Genomic DNA, 15,180 nt, shown 5'->3' on the forward strand with positions numbered 1-15,180 from the left:
TGTTTGCACTTCTCAGGTCAAACCTGAGTATTGTCCAGGTCTTGCTGCATTTGGGCAGAGACCAAATGTCTGATTCCAGACAATGGAGTGTCATCCTTAAATTGAAGAATGTGAATGATTTCCTCGCCAGAAAGCCCACTCTCACTGAGTGAATGTTTCTTCAATCGGATAGGTTATGGCCTGATTGTCAATATGACTGAGCAAAGTCGATGTTAGGAATTCCAAAGCCCAGAGCAACCTCGCTCACTTGCTTCATTTCCTGCTCTCGCTCTGACATGTCTTGCCTGAAGTGTGCTATTTGTATGATCGCTGCAGCAACTGTAAGCAGGTGTGAGGGTGTTGTACAGTAACTACCGTCTTTCCTCTCAATGTGGGCTGTATCGCACAGTAATACACAACAGTATCCACGCTCTCCGTGTCTTCACTAACCAACTGGCCCAATTTGCCCGCAGTGGAAAGTTTCAATTCAAATCAGTCCTTTTCTCTTTGCCAACCGAGAATTTGCTTATTATCCACTAACGTCCTTGATGGGGCTTTTGTCTGTACCAATACAGTCCAAAAATACTGGACATGCCATAGCTGCAGTTTATCTGTGCTGAATCCCCGCTCTGGACTGTTTTCGCTGCTTGAGTTTATGAAACTTAGTCCGAGAGACATCGACCGATGAAAACATTCAGTCAATGAAACACTGGAGCAAAATTAATATAAATATACAGATCCACAAGTTATAGAATAAGTATCGGGCACTTAAAAGTTGGCATCACCAGAATGACGAGGAATAGATTCCTTTGCACTATGTGATACAAAAGCATTGTCAATAGGAATGAGGGGCACAGCTCACAGCAGAAGGGCGCGAAGTGAATCAACACCTTCAATATTCCGCTAATGTCAGGTGCAACAGATAAAGTTCCGGAGACTCGGTTTCTCTGTAGTTTGATTGGCTGGAATCAGATTCTGCTGGTCCGGTGTAAGGATGTGGGTTGTTGATGTCTTTCCGGTCACGTGTGAAAAAGTCATTTGTCTATTAACCAGGACCTACTTTACTGCAGTAACTGTAAATTATAAAAGTAATTAAAGATTAACTGTTCACCAATGAAGGCATTGATTTCAAACTGAGTTTTGCCCGCATTTTAAAGTTATATACGATAAATGCATGATCAATGACATGTTGGAGACATTTTACTTGATTTACTTTTGCAAACTTAATTGATTCTCCTTGGTTTCATTTCTATTTGTGTAACTTGGACAGCATTTCAAGTCAACAGCTCAGCGCCACATCCTAAAGAGCAAATAGGGATCTCTTCTTCCCACAATCAACAATTTCTCCATTTTCAGCCTCTAACGGACCAACATTGCTCATAATCACCTTCTTTCCCTTTATGTAACTAATATTTTCTTGTTGATCTCGATCTGCTTTGCAAGTCTCATTTCATAATCCATTCTACCAGCTCTTCTATGTCGCTTCATAGAACTTTGCAGGTCTTTGCGCTTTTCGGTGGTGGTTGAATTATCACTCTTGCTTTCTGAGTATGGGAGCTCATATTTCTGACATTAACTGGAACTTTCGATGTGCAATGTTGTACCGAATCCGCTGTGTCTCTACAGCAATATGGGGCTTAAGACACAGAAATAGCGGTAGCGGATAAGAGAGTATTTTTCATATCATTAATTCTGTAATGCCTGCTGCTTTACTAAGTATAGAAGCGAATTTCTGTGTAAAGCCGGGTTCCACTTTGCTGTCCCTCCCCAGAGCTGAAACACAGAATGTAGAAATGCCCATATTCTAACTGTACTGAGCACCAAGGACTTGGTTTGTTTACAGGATGGAATTTGTGGTAAAATGATCCCCCACTTCAACGATCGTTTTAGGCACTGACTCCTCTCTTGAACTGGGTAATGAATATTTATCACTACATCAGCACTTGTTAAATAAAATAAATGTTTGGGATGCGGCGGCCGGGTTAGGGCGGGGCACTAAGGAGAGTTCATTTTACTTGGAAACATCTACTTAATCTAACCTGACATAATAATTAGTGATCTGTGATACTTCCACAGCGTGTTCCCTATATTTTCGCAGTAAGTGAAATTCTCCGTCACGGTGGAAATATAGATCCCCTCTCCATTGGGGATGGAGTATAAAAGCAGGGAGGTCTTGCTGCAATTGTACAAGGTGCCGGTGAGGCCGCAACTAGAGTCTTTTGTGCAATTTTGATCCCCTTACTTGCGAAAGGGTATATTGGCCTTGGAGGGAGTGTAGAGAAAGTTCACAAGGTTGATACCGGAGATGAGGGGGTTAGCTTATGAGGAGAGATTGAGTAGATTGGGCTTGTACTCGTTGGAGTTTAGAAGACTGAGGGGGGGATCATATAGAGACTTACAAGATAATGAAGGGGCTAGATAGGGTAGAGGCAGAGAGATTATTTCCACTTAGAAAGGAAACAAGAACTAGAGGGCACAGCCTCAAAGTAAGGGGGAGTCAATTTAGAACAGAGTTGAGGAGGACTTCTTTGCTCAGAGGGTAGTGAATCTTTGGAATTGTCTGCCCATTGAAGCAGTGGAGGCTACCTCGTTAAATGTGTTTAAGTCACAGGTAGATAGATTTCTGATCAATAAGGGAATTAAGGGTTATGGGAAACTGAACCACTATCAGATCAGCCATGATCTTATTGAATGGCGGGGCAGGCTCGAGGGGCTGGATGGCCTACTCCTGCTCCTATTTCTTATGTTCTTACTGGACTGCGGATCCAAACAACGACAAACATAAAAGATTGGCAGCAGCATCTCCAATAAAAATGACAAGTGAGAAGGGTCGGTGTGAGAACAGCACAGGACAGTCTGGGTAGTGTTGTCACAAGTAGGATTTATCTACAAGGAACTGAACTCAGGAACAAAGCAACATTGAAAAATTACATAACGTTGCCTCTCTGTAGCAAGTGTCGCTAATCTTTATTCCATTCTGCCGACCAATAGGCTCGTACCAACTTTGTTAGAGGCAGAACATTATTCAATACTAAACGGAATCTTCATCAAGCGCCTCACAAAAATATTGCTTTGATTTTCCCGCTTATATGTCTTTGAGATCCAGATACACTCAGAAACCTTACGCTCTGATGAGTGGGATATGGCATTAACGCTTGCTTCCCCTATATAAACACGTAGCCCTCGTTAAGAAACGTCAGAGTGGTGAGGGGCAACTCCCACAGCTCCATCCGTGTGATATCCTGAGGAAGTGACATCAGAACTGTGGTTGCTCTGAGTCTGTGTTGTCCTGCAGGAGGTGATGTTAGCTCTTTTACAATTCTCTATTCTGCACCTTTCTGATACAGCAGCAGCGATGTGGATCCCCATTCTCGCCGTGCTCTGGGCGGGTTTCTGTGTCGGTAAGAAATTTAAAACTTTTAAATGAGGATTAATTTCAGAGAATTAGATTTGAAAAGTAAATGGTCTATTTAATACTGGTATCGAAACTTGGTCAGACCACATGAGGAGTGTTAGGAAATAATGTAAGGACACAGGAGAAAATGAGAAATTAAGAAGGTGATATGGCAATTGGCGTGAGCTTGCTATGAGAAATAATTGTGCTGGCTGAGATTATTTTATCTCGCAAAGCGATACTGGAGGGACAGCCTGCCAGATGTGATTGAAAGGGGATTAATGTGATTCAAGGTGATTCAAATGTGGTTGAAAGGTGGTTAATAGGTTAGTGCTGCAGAGCTCTTTTCACTTCTGGATCACTGATTATGATAAATATAATGATTCAAAGAGATGCAAAACGGCTTTGTGGACGGACCTCCATACACAAAGTGTCTTTATATTCTGTAACTACCACAAGGGAAGCTAAATAAAGAGATGTTGGAGAAAGAAATGGATGAAAATTCTGAGAGATTGAGACGAAGTAAGGTGAATTGCCCTCTCTAGGATGTAAAACAGACAAGTCAATTTTGTAAAAAGTTTTTTCTAAGGTCTGTACTCCAACTTTTTGTATGTAATACTAACCACTAATAGTCACATTTCAGTTCAGTTGATTATTTCACTTTTTTAACTGTATATTCCAGATCACAGCGATGGAGACTCTGTTACTCAGCGGGAATCCTCACTCACACCGCCAGAGGGAAAATATGTCACTTTAAGCTGCACCTTTACCGCCGATGCTTATTATTTATTCTGGTACCGTCAGTACCCAGGCAGACAGCCTGAGTTTGCCGTCGGCCGCGACCCGAGCGACAGCTATGAACTCAAAGCCGATTTCGCTCGGACCCGGTTTTCAGATCGAGTCCACCAGTCAGACAGGTTGTACCGACTGACAATCTCGGAGCTGCGGTTGTCTGACACCGCGGTCTATTACTGTGCGCAGAGTCTCACAGTGATGAGAACGAGTGAAATTCTCGTACAAAAACTGCCGCAGGTTTCTGGGTCACAGCTGCTGTCTGCTGAGGGCTGTTTATAACAGCCAGTCACACACTGATACTGGAATAGGTTCCTGTGCACAAAGACCCAGAGAACAATTAGCAGAAATGCCATCAGAAACGGCACAAACCGAACATTCTTTCTGCCTGATTATTGCATTCACGTCGTGGCTGCAAAACTGGCTGCCCACCAGTCACAACACAAACTCCCGTTAGTTTCCTGAAACTAGCTCTGTCGATGCAGTGAAACAGGGTAAACGGAAAGTGACACTGTTTAAAATATCAGTCTGCAATGGAAACAGGCTTACGCCCGGTGAAAATGTTGATAATTAAATGAAACGTGTTAATTGTCCCTCACTGTTACAGAGGTGTGGAAATATTAACCAAACATACCGCTAAAAAGCAGTAAGTTCTGAGCCTTGCTGCCACCTTGTGGAAGAGTTCAGAATTTCTACCTGTAATGTTCAGTTCCATTCAGAACAGAATTGCTCAGGAATTATTTTTACAAGCAATTCAACAGATTACACAAAACTATCTTGTCAGTAAATATTGCGTTGTTCAGTGTAAATGATGCACTGAACTTTACTCTATTTTCCTATTGTAAATTATGTTTCATGTATTCATTTACGAAACAATCTCCTTGTTTCGATTACAGCAGGCCCTGCCTTGCTTAACCAGGAAATCTTCCTGGTACTGATTCCGACAGAACTGGAAGTCACGCAGAATTGTTGTGCAGCAATAAATCTACATTCCCTGACCGGGAATCGAACCCGGGCCGCGGCGGTGAAAGCGCCGAACCCTGACCACTAGACCACCAGGGAAGCTGAGCCATTCTCTTTAAAATATTAATTTATCCATGAATTACCTGCTTTTTATATTGATTCGGAGTTTTTGTTCACCAAATGCAACTTTATCCTTCAAATTGTCGTGTTTATATCACACACAAGTGACTGCTTCAGCCAATGAAAGCAGCGAATCCTCTTAGCTGGAACATGAAATAGACAGTGAGCTGCTCATGTGACACTTGCAGTTTCCAACCCCCAACAAACTCATCACTGCGGCCTCTGTGAAACTTACAGGGTAACACTGCAGGCATTCATCACGGAGAGCAACTGACACAAATCATTATGAAACACTATCATGTCACTTCTCTTTCTGTTTCTGTCGCTGCCTCTCATCTGGGAGCTGTCCAGCTCCCAGGGTCAATTAGCTGCTTGATAAGACACAAATAGTTGGTGAACCCGAGCTTTGCCTGGAAAGCAGGGAAAGCGAATATATGACACACGGCATTGAGAGGAGATGGAGTTTAAAGATGACAGTACAAAGAGACAGAAATATATCACCTTCCTGGTCCAGTTACTGATTACAGAAATGTACTCTGTGCGAATTATCCACTGTCACACTCTCTTTCCAGCCATGAGCACGGAGTTATGTTTTGAAGTGTTTAAATCTTGTTACAGTAATTCAGGGTTTTGTTGAGACCACATTTGGAATAGTGTGTGCAGTTTGCATCCCCGCATTTTAGACAGAATAAAATCTGACAACGCTGGAATCTGAATCAAAAGCAGAAAACGCTGGAAAATTTCAACAGCTTAACGAGAAAGAATAGACAGCATTGAAAAGCTGAGACATTATTTTTCCTGATCCGGGAATCTAAAACATGGGGGCACAATCTCAAGATAAAGCGCTAATGATTTCGGACTGCGATGAGGAAAAATTCCTTCACTCAAAGGCTGGTGAATCTTCGGTATTCTCTACTCCAGGGGGTTGCAGATGCTCCATCACTGAACACAATTCAGTTTGGGTTCGACAGATTTATGATCTATCCAGGAATGAATGGAAACAGGGATATGGAATTGGAGCAAATGCTTAGCCACAAGTTCATGATTCGATTGTAATTTTTAAGTTTAATGGTATAATGGAAGCGTGTATACAATGTTATATGTAATATGTTTGAAGTCGTTCATCATTAAATAATGTTGGTAACATTAGACAGCAGTGACAATTGAGAGCATTATTTTATTGACGCCCATAGACCCATTGACAACCCGCAACTGTTTGCCTATGAATGCTGATGGTGAAAAGATAGTAAAATTCCGTTCCTGGGCGGGCTCGAACCACCAACTTTTCGGTTAATAGCCGAACGCGCTGACCAATTGCGCCACAGACACAGTAGCAATTACATATCTTCTAGTGTGTCAATAACCACAATTCGATTTCTGCAAAACCCGTTCCAGAACTGCAGCATGACCGCACTGTTTACAATTCTATACAAGTCTCTTTAGTTCCGTTGATCCCGCAACACTGCTGTAGTGTGTCCGTTATTCCCTTTCTCCATCTTCTACCGTCAGGAGAAATACAAATGTTTGAGTTCATGTACCAACCGCTTCAGGAACAGCTGCTTCCCTGCTGCCATCAGGCTTTTAAATGGAACTACCTCGCACAAAATTGACCTTTCTCGATACCTCAGCTATGAATGTTCCACCACATTCTGCTCTCTCTCCTGTCCTTCTCCATGTACTTACGCTTTCTCTGTATAGCGCGCAAACAACAATAGTTTTCAGTTTATGTTAATACATTTGACAATAAGAAAGCAAATCAAATCAAATCTATCCGAGGTGCTGCTTCACTGGATGAGATACTAAACCACCATCTAGATCGCGCTCTCTGATGCAAAGTTAAAATATCCCACAGTCACATTTTCAAAAATGAAAAATTATAATTCTCCCCCATGTTTCTGGGCCAATATGTATAACTCACTTTTCACAATTTAAACACGTATGTGTTTTATGTCTTTATCTCAAAGCAGTCTTGCTCTGCCTAAAATTGGTGTTGGGCAGGAGATTTATTGGAATGGTATTTTTGATCATGAACCTCTCCAAATAATGGTTAGCTCACACAGGGTGAAACTAATAGCAATTCCCCCTCACTCTGGGCCACTGGTGGAGGAGATGCCATTTAAAACATATTTTTACCGAGTGTGGGCTTCGATGTCGAATCAAGCATTTATTGCACTTTGTTAGTTTCCTTTGCCATAGAGGTGGTAGTGTGGGAAAGGCATTATTCCAGTCAAACTGATATTCGGAAAATCTAACTGTGAGTTGAAACGGGAGTTTCACTGTCCTGTGACGAAAATAATGCAATATTACCATCTGCTGGCGGCTTTCACTTACTGCAGGCGCCGGCCTTTGTGAGTCTCAGAGAGGTTCAGTCACTCGACAGCTGGACCTGGGACCCGGTTGCTGAAGTGTGAATATTGAATATCGTTGTCAGGGATGAAAGTTTGCAGCAGGAGGTCGGGTGGCGCATTTGCCCTTTTGTTACCATCCACTGTATGCGAACATTGTTCGCAATTGCCTATGTGAGATATTGCCTGGAGATTGCATTTAGGGATTAATGTACACAACTGATGTAGTTATTAGATGTTCATTCCATCCAAACGTACAGTAGAAAAACGTTGCTGCACTTTGATGCACTAAGGTCTTTGGAGCTTAACTTGTTAATGATTCCTGGGCGATATAACATTAATGGGCAAAAAAACTGAGATTAATATTTTTCAATTATTTTTATTGAAGTTGGTGTCTGTTTGTGTTGGTCCGAGCAAAATAAATGGTTTGGAAAAAGTAATTTGCCAGCGCGATCGAAAAAGTGACAGGATTCTCACATCGATGTATAATCATGTAATCAGATAATTATTATTATGCCGAGTAACACACACTTCATTTTAGATGACTATAAAGAAGGAAGAAATGCTTTCCTTGTTCTGTATCTTGATAGTTCATTCTGTTTATCCAATGTGCACGGCATAAAGAATGAATAAAACGAATTCAAATCAACATGAAACTGCAGATTGCAACTGTTATTGTGCCGCATGCAGAGGGAATTGATTTTGCCCTGATTCCCACTAAATTAAGTATTTTGCCTAACCGTTGTAATTTCAAACTTATCTGTAAAATACAGAAATATGTTTGCTGCTATTAACAGAATACTTCTTGAGAGGATTTTTTTCATAAGATTCTGAGACAAGTTAGATTTTCTAAACTCCGCATTTTCATGGCACTTCGAGAAGAGTGTCAGAGAGAGCAACTGACAGAGACAGAAACAAGAAAAGGGAGGCAGAAACCCAGAAAATGTCAGAAAGAAGCAATCAGACTAGATAATTATTTCCGATTCCCATTTAATGGTGCGTCACTTCGATCAGCACTCACAGAACAGCTAGACGTATCCCTGAAAAACAACCTCAGTTTCTGAGTAAATGAAGCCACATTCTGATCTGGGTTAAACTTTCTGAATGAAGCCACATTCTGATCTGGGGACACAGATTTAAGGTGCGGGGAGGCAAGTACAGAAGTGATGTTAGGGGTAAGTTTTTCACTCAGAGGGTGGTGAGTGAATGGCATCGGCTGCTGTCAGTGGTGGTGGAGGCGAACTCGCTGGTGTCTTTTAAAAGACTTCTGGATGAGTATATGGGATTTAATGGGATTGGGGGTTATAGATAGGTCTATGAATTGGTAGGTATTGATGTGATCGGTGCAACTCATGGGCCGAAGGGCCTGTTTGTGCTGTAGTGTTCTATGCTCTATGTTCTAAACTTAATATTATACTAGAAGAATCAACAAATCGAGAATAACCTGTATTTTTCTGTCGATCTGTAAAGGAATTACCATGTGTCCCCCTTATTCCTTACTGGTAATAATGGTCTTGTTGTCTGGCGAGACACCTGACGAAGGGGAAAAGCCCCGAAAGCTAGTGACGTTTGCTACCAGGTAAACCTGTTGGACTTTAACCTGGCGTTGTGAGACTTCTTACTGTGTTTACCCCAGTGCAACGCCGGCATCTCCACATCGAGTCTCTGTTCAGTCAACGTGTTATCCAGGAATTGTGTTTAATTTCTGACTTTTGGAACACTCTGTCTTTGTGTTATAGGAACCAATAGCGATGATTCATTATCCCAGGCTCCTTCTGAATTAACAATTCAGGAAGGACAGAGCACAATACCGGATTATTGTTAGTCAATAACCAACCGTGAACCAACTCTGCTCTGGTACATCCGGTATACCGGAAAAGGTCCGAAATATTCAATGAGGATGCAGCGCGGGAGATTCGTCTCAAGATTTACCAGACTTTCTGCTGTTTGCACAAAGGAAACAAAACTGCTCTTTCAACTAAGCCAGGGCTCTTCACTCCGACAGCGCTGTGCATTTCTGTGCCATTCAGTCCACACTGCTGCAGAGATAGAACGGTTCCCGGACAAAACCCTCACAGTAAGGTACCACCAGAGGGCGCTCTCGCACTGATAAACGGAAAGAATAATTCACTCTCCACAGGGAGAATCACAGATGCCTTCCTAAAATATCAGAGCAAAACACAACCTCAACAAGAGGTAAGGAACATTTGAGAAATTGTATTGGTTAATTTCAACTCGCCGTTGGACTATCGCTGATGTTCTTAAATTTATTTGATCTACTTTGTTTCGTAATTGTCATTTGATCCAGTCCCCGTGTCTGTCGAATATTCAGCAATTCAATCGCCATCAGGTTTACAAGGCATTTTCCGGCGACCTATTTTCTGTGTTTATTTGGTCCGATGAGAGTGTTGCTGCTTCGGAGGAAGTGTATCCACAATGAAGAGATTTCACAAGGAAGTGACTGTGATCTCTAAAATAAACATTGAGAATAGAATTCTCCCAATGACCAGTGAGCTTCAGAATGTTTCCTTCAGGCTGGAATGTTTTTGTTACTATGAGCAAGCCGGAATCTGCAGCTGCTGTGTCTATCGAGGTGCTGAAAGCAGCCTGGCTCGAGGTGTTTCCTTGAATATCAACCAACTCACCACTGACTGATCTCACAGACTGAACTGGCCGGATACTGGAAACACTTGGGTGAAGGCTGATCCCAGGTTAATGAGGATTCTTGCCTGGCTGACTGTTACATTGTGGCTGCATCTGCCCACGATTCTGTGCAGCAGACACGGTTTCAACCTATAGTTCAAGGCAGGTTTTGTACATCAGTCAGACTGCTTTCCATGACGATGAGGCTGAAAGCGCAGTGATACACGGCAGCGTCAGTCAGCTGCAGACCAGAGATAGTCAAACTGGTGAATTTACTCGATGTCTGAAGCTCTCCAGAGAAACGGCTTTTAACAAGATTTGTTATATCTTCAACAAATATCTAATTTTTCCTCAATATAAATAGACGCTGTTTCTCTGAGTGTTGCCGGTACCAGGATAAAATGTAGTTGATCATTGTAATATCATAGGTACAGATTAAACTCAACGTTTCTTCTTCAGTCTTTAATTCTGAGGGTAGCGACAGGGTGACTGAATCTCCATGACTCAGATCTGAAAAACCTGCTCAAACAGAAATAAATCAGACCGACTGAATACTTAAAATTTCATTTTAAATCACGTTTGTAAAATTAAAGTAAATATGAAATGTGTTCGGTTCACAATTACTTGTTGCGAATATTCCCCAAACAACACAAATGTTGAGCATTTCCTTTTGCCTGTTCTGTAAAAGGGGAATTAGATATTTGAAAACATCCGTTTGAAACTTGATCCTGTATATTTTGTCTCGGGATGCTCTCACTGCATTTCCCTGTGTCCGCGGTGGTGCTGTGGGGTTGGTAGCTGGTGAGCCGGCAGCCAGTGAATAGATCCACCCCGAGCTGGGTTCAGTCAGTGTTCTGACAGGGAGAATGGTTTCCTAGTTAGACACGTGGGACGAGATTTGTAACCGGAAACATGGGGTTGCCGATGGGGTTTATTTATTCCGGTTTCAATTCTCCATCTCTGATTCCAGTAGAATCGGCATCCGTGAGCGGATAAAGCTCGAGTCTCAGCTTCTTTCATCAGCTCGACAGAGAGACGCCACAGTTGCAACTGGAGCGGGCTTTTGGCTCCTTGTTATTTCGTGTGAATATTATGTACATATCCTAATTCTAAACTGAACTCCTTGGACAATTGCTTGAGCAGGAATTTCATATGATCTGAAAAATGCTCCGAATTTACAGATTCTCTTTGCTGCTTTTCACTCTGATCTTCACGGGAGTGACTGGAGCAGATGAGGTGATGCAGCTCCCTCGGTGGGAGGTTGTCACCGAAGAGGAAACCATATCCATCAACTGCACCACAGCCACTGCGTTTAACAGCTTGTATTGGTACAGACAGTCCCCGAATCAGCCACCCCAGCATCTGGTGATGGCCAGAACAGAAACCGATCAAAGCGAGAGGATCACTGCCTCAATCGGGAAAGGCTTCAAATTCAGTGCCCTGACTGTGAGAGACGCCAGAGTTACAGACACCGCCACCTATCTCTGTGCCGTGAGCCACAGTGTAACAAACACAGGGGGGTCCCATACAAAAACCTGCATCGACTGTGAGAGCCATTCTGTGTGTCTGCAGTGTCGGCAGAGTGAGTGATGGGATTATTTTAAAATAGTCAAAAAAAGGAAATGAGCGCAACTGAAAATAAAAATATAGAATCTAATTATTAAAATTCTGTCAGAAATGAAGAGAGTTGAAAACAGAAATGGTGAAGAGGAAAGAGGGAGCATGTAAACTAGACTGAGTGATTGGAAAACAGGACAGATGAAATTTAAGTCATCGTAGAAGGAGTGGACAGAAAATGAGGAAAGTGTTGAAACAGAGATCAATATTGAAAAGAACCGAGTGTAATAGACAGAGTCAAAATCAGGTGATATCATAAATAAAGAGAGAATGGCCTTGTGGTATCATCGCGAGACGATTAATCCAGTAACTCAGTTAATGTTCAAGAGGCCCGGAATTCAGAATTTATTGATGACTATGAAACCATTGTTCCGTTGGTATATTTGTCTGATTATTAGCAAGCGTTCAAGTCTTTCGAAATCAACAATCCAGACTTATCAGTCGTGGATTTTTGAGCACATTAAGCAAGATTCGTCCGTCTACTCGCCTGAACAGGAAACGACACAAATGCTCTGGTATCAACACTAAACATCAAATGCAACAAATTCAAAATAATGAGAAAGGCATGAGATGCAGTCGCAGTATCATTAAAGTAATAAAACCCACAATAATCTGCTGCACAAAAACCCTGCAATATCACGCACCAACGTTAACAACACTGAGAGTGTTATTTTTTCACAGATGACGTCCCAAGGCCTCATCTTTTGCACAACAGTGAGTTCACCTTGTCACAGGTGACAGCTGGAGTTACAGGAAATATCTTCACACCACAAACCACACTGTGTTTAGGGCAAGGGTGTATATGTGAATTTCAGACGCTCGGGCGTAGAAACAGGTCTTCTGGACCACAAGGTCTGGGATCCAACCCCACTACGGTGTTTTATGACTACAGAGCAGTGTTTCCGGGCCGGTCACACAAGTGGATTATCAGCTTGGAATTTTTTTACAATACGCCCAATGACAGGCGGTAAGAGTCGGTGAGTACACAGGTCACCGATCTTGCTCGAGTTAATGGAAACCACTGCAGGAATTTGTCTGGCGTAATCAAGCACCAATCTATTATAAGTCTCTGCTCAACCAGTGCCATCTCAGTGAATGCACCAGGAGGATGAGAAGGGAGACTTAGCGAATGAACTATAGAAATAATTGCATTTCAATGTCACTGAGTAATCTGAATAAGACAACGTTTCTAATCAAAGTGGTTTCTCAATGAATCATAAAGTGAGAGACAGAGGGGGAGTGAGTGCGTGTACTTGTGTGTGTGTGAGAGAGTGAGTTCAAAGTAACTGGAAAATGCCTGGACTCTGCAATCTCTTTACTCCAGGGTCAGTGTGGCAACCCTGTCTGACAGAGAATTAAACATTCCCACTGTTTTCTGTGTTAATAAAGTTTTTAACATCACCACAGCGGCAACACCGGAAATGAGGTTCTTTGGGTTAGAAAGTACTTTCGGACGTCGGAAGTCTGTAAAAGGCATCAATAAATTCTTTCTTTCTGGTTTCGACTGAAATATTTTCCTAAAGGTTAAATTCATTGTCCTCGTGTTTCCACGGGCCCAGTAAAGTTAATTTAATTTTCATTTTTTTATTTAAATCCGATTCTTTCCAGGATTGGGTAAATGAGTGGTCACCTAGGATGTCCCGGATTCTGTCTCCAGTCGGTTCAGAGATTCTTTCCGCGCCGGAGGACACAGGGCAGTCTGGCAGGAATAAGAATCCGGCAACTTCCCGAGGAAACAGCGCAGTGCTCAGTGAATGCTGCACCGTCAGAGCTGCCAGCCTCTCGGTGACCTGTTCAATCGAGGACACCGTGTTCCTTCTCAGCTGGAGGTGACACATCACATGGTCACTGTTTCCAAGAAGAGCAGGAGAAATGTCCTGTTTGATATCTGTTCACCAATCACAATTACCGAACACTGCAATATTACTGATGGAAATGACACGCTGAGTCTGAATTGGCTGCTGTGTTCTCTGCACTGACAAGGAAACATTTGGGACATCAAACTCTATAAATGTCTAATGTTGATTCTCTAACCAGCCCCCATTGTTTTAGTTTGGTAGTATATTTATTAATATTAAGAATATATATTAGAATTAGAAGTTTGAGATACCGACACGATTTCAGGTTCCACATCAGACTGACTCCAATCACAATGTTTGCCTAACGCTCTGTTACATCGAGCGAGGCTCTGACAGTTTTTGTACAGGTTCAGCCCAGCTCTGTGTCTCTGTGGGTCTCAGTGCGCAGTAATACACCCCGGAGTCTGCCAGCTCTGTTTTAGACACTTTCAACAGGACGGTGCGGGTTGTATCATTGAGCTCCGCTGAAAAACGACCCCCTGAGGACCTCCCTGTATTCCCGGTGTATTTATTTGTCTGCAGTAGATATTCCATGGATCCACTGGGATACTGACGGTACCAGAACAGATACGGGTTGTTGCTTGTAGTTGTGTAATTACAGAGCAATCTCACATCATCTCCTTCAGTGACGGTGACTGGAGCCGCTGCCTGTGAAACAGAATCTCCCCGGGAATGTTCTGTAAGAATCCAAAGAAATATTAAATTAAACATTGCAATTTCACACAGTTTTCCCAGACTTTGCCCGTTATCGGCAAAAATAACCTCAGAGAGAAATCATACAGCAAAACAGAAACATATTTTTCACAGTTCGGTGGCTGGAATGGGAAGATGTTTGTGGCGATTAAGTAAATTTCCACCATAAACATTCTCTTCTTTCTAACGAGATCAGTTTCTCACCTTCAATCCCTGTAACTGGAAACTGCTCACAGTCTGTATGTTTGAAATGTGATGTTTACCAAAGTGGTTCACTGGTATCAGAGGAGCTTGAATCTGAGCCGAATTGATTCTCTATCAATCCCTGGGGGAAATGTGCCAAATCCCAACAGTGTTCAGTGTTGAGACCAGCGAGATCCAAATAATTTTTCGATGTTCTGATCAATCCATTCCCTGATCAGCCACCTCCTCCCCTTCCATTGAGAGAACCTGACAGAATATAGTGTGTGATAATGGTGTGTAACACAAAGTGAGCAACTGGTGAACTTACCGATTAACAGAGCTGCCGCTGTGAGGAATAAATACATAGTTACCAGGAACATGTTTGCAGAGCTGGCGGCGAATTTGACCAGAACTGGTTGAAGTGACTTTGCTTCGGTCAAGAGTTGGGAAAAGGTGGAGTCATATCCGGCTCCCTGTTGATTGGTTTACTGTTGAAAACGTCATCAAATAACATCCAATCGACTACAATCTTCTATGTTCTTCAGTTCAACCAATGACCTCACAGGTCCTTTATTTGCAATTCATCCTATTG

The 15,180-nt window shown here is 42.4% G+C and overlaps 1 protein-coding gene and 2 non-coding genes across 3 annotated transcripts in view; 1 reads left to right on the forward strand and 2 right to left on the reverse strand.

Moving 5' to 3' along the window:
- Positions 1–15,180, forward strand: part of LOC145363731 (uncharacterized) — a 469,439-nt gene that overhangs the window by 141,580 nt on the left and 312,679 nt on the right. The gene's annotated exons all lie outside the window — the stretch shown is intronic.
- On the reverse strand, positions 5,156–5,227 carry trnae-uuc (transfer RNA glutamic acid (anticodon UUC)). The gene has a single exon. It is a non-coding gene; the product is annotated as a tRNA-Glu (tRNA).
- On the reverse strand, positions 6,504–6,577 carry trnan-auu (transfer RNA asparagine (anticodon AUU)). The gene has a single exon. It is a non-coding gene; the product is annotated as a tRNA-Asn (tRNA).

This window comes from Carcharhinus amblyrhynchos, unplaced genomic scaffold, assembly GCF_965287045.1.
Source record: "Carcharhinus amblyrhynchos unplaced genomic scaffold, sCarAmb.v2.hapA scaffold_39, whole genome shotgun sequence".
Taxonomy (NCBI): domain Eukaryota; kingdom Metazoa; phylum Chordata; class Chondrichthyes; order Carcharhiniformes; family Carcharhinidae; genus Carcharhinus; species Carcharhinus amblyrhynchos.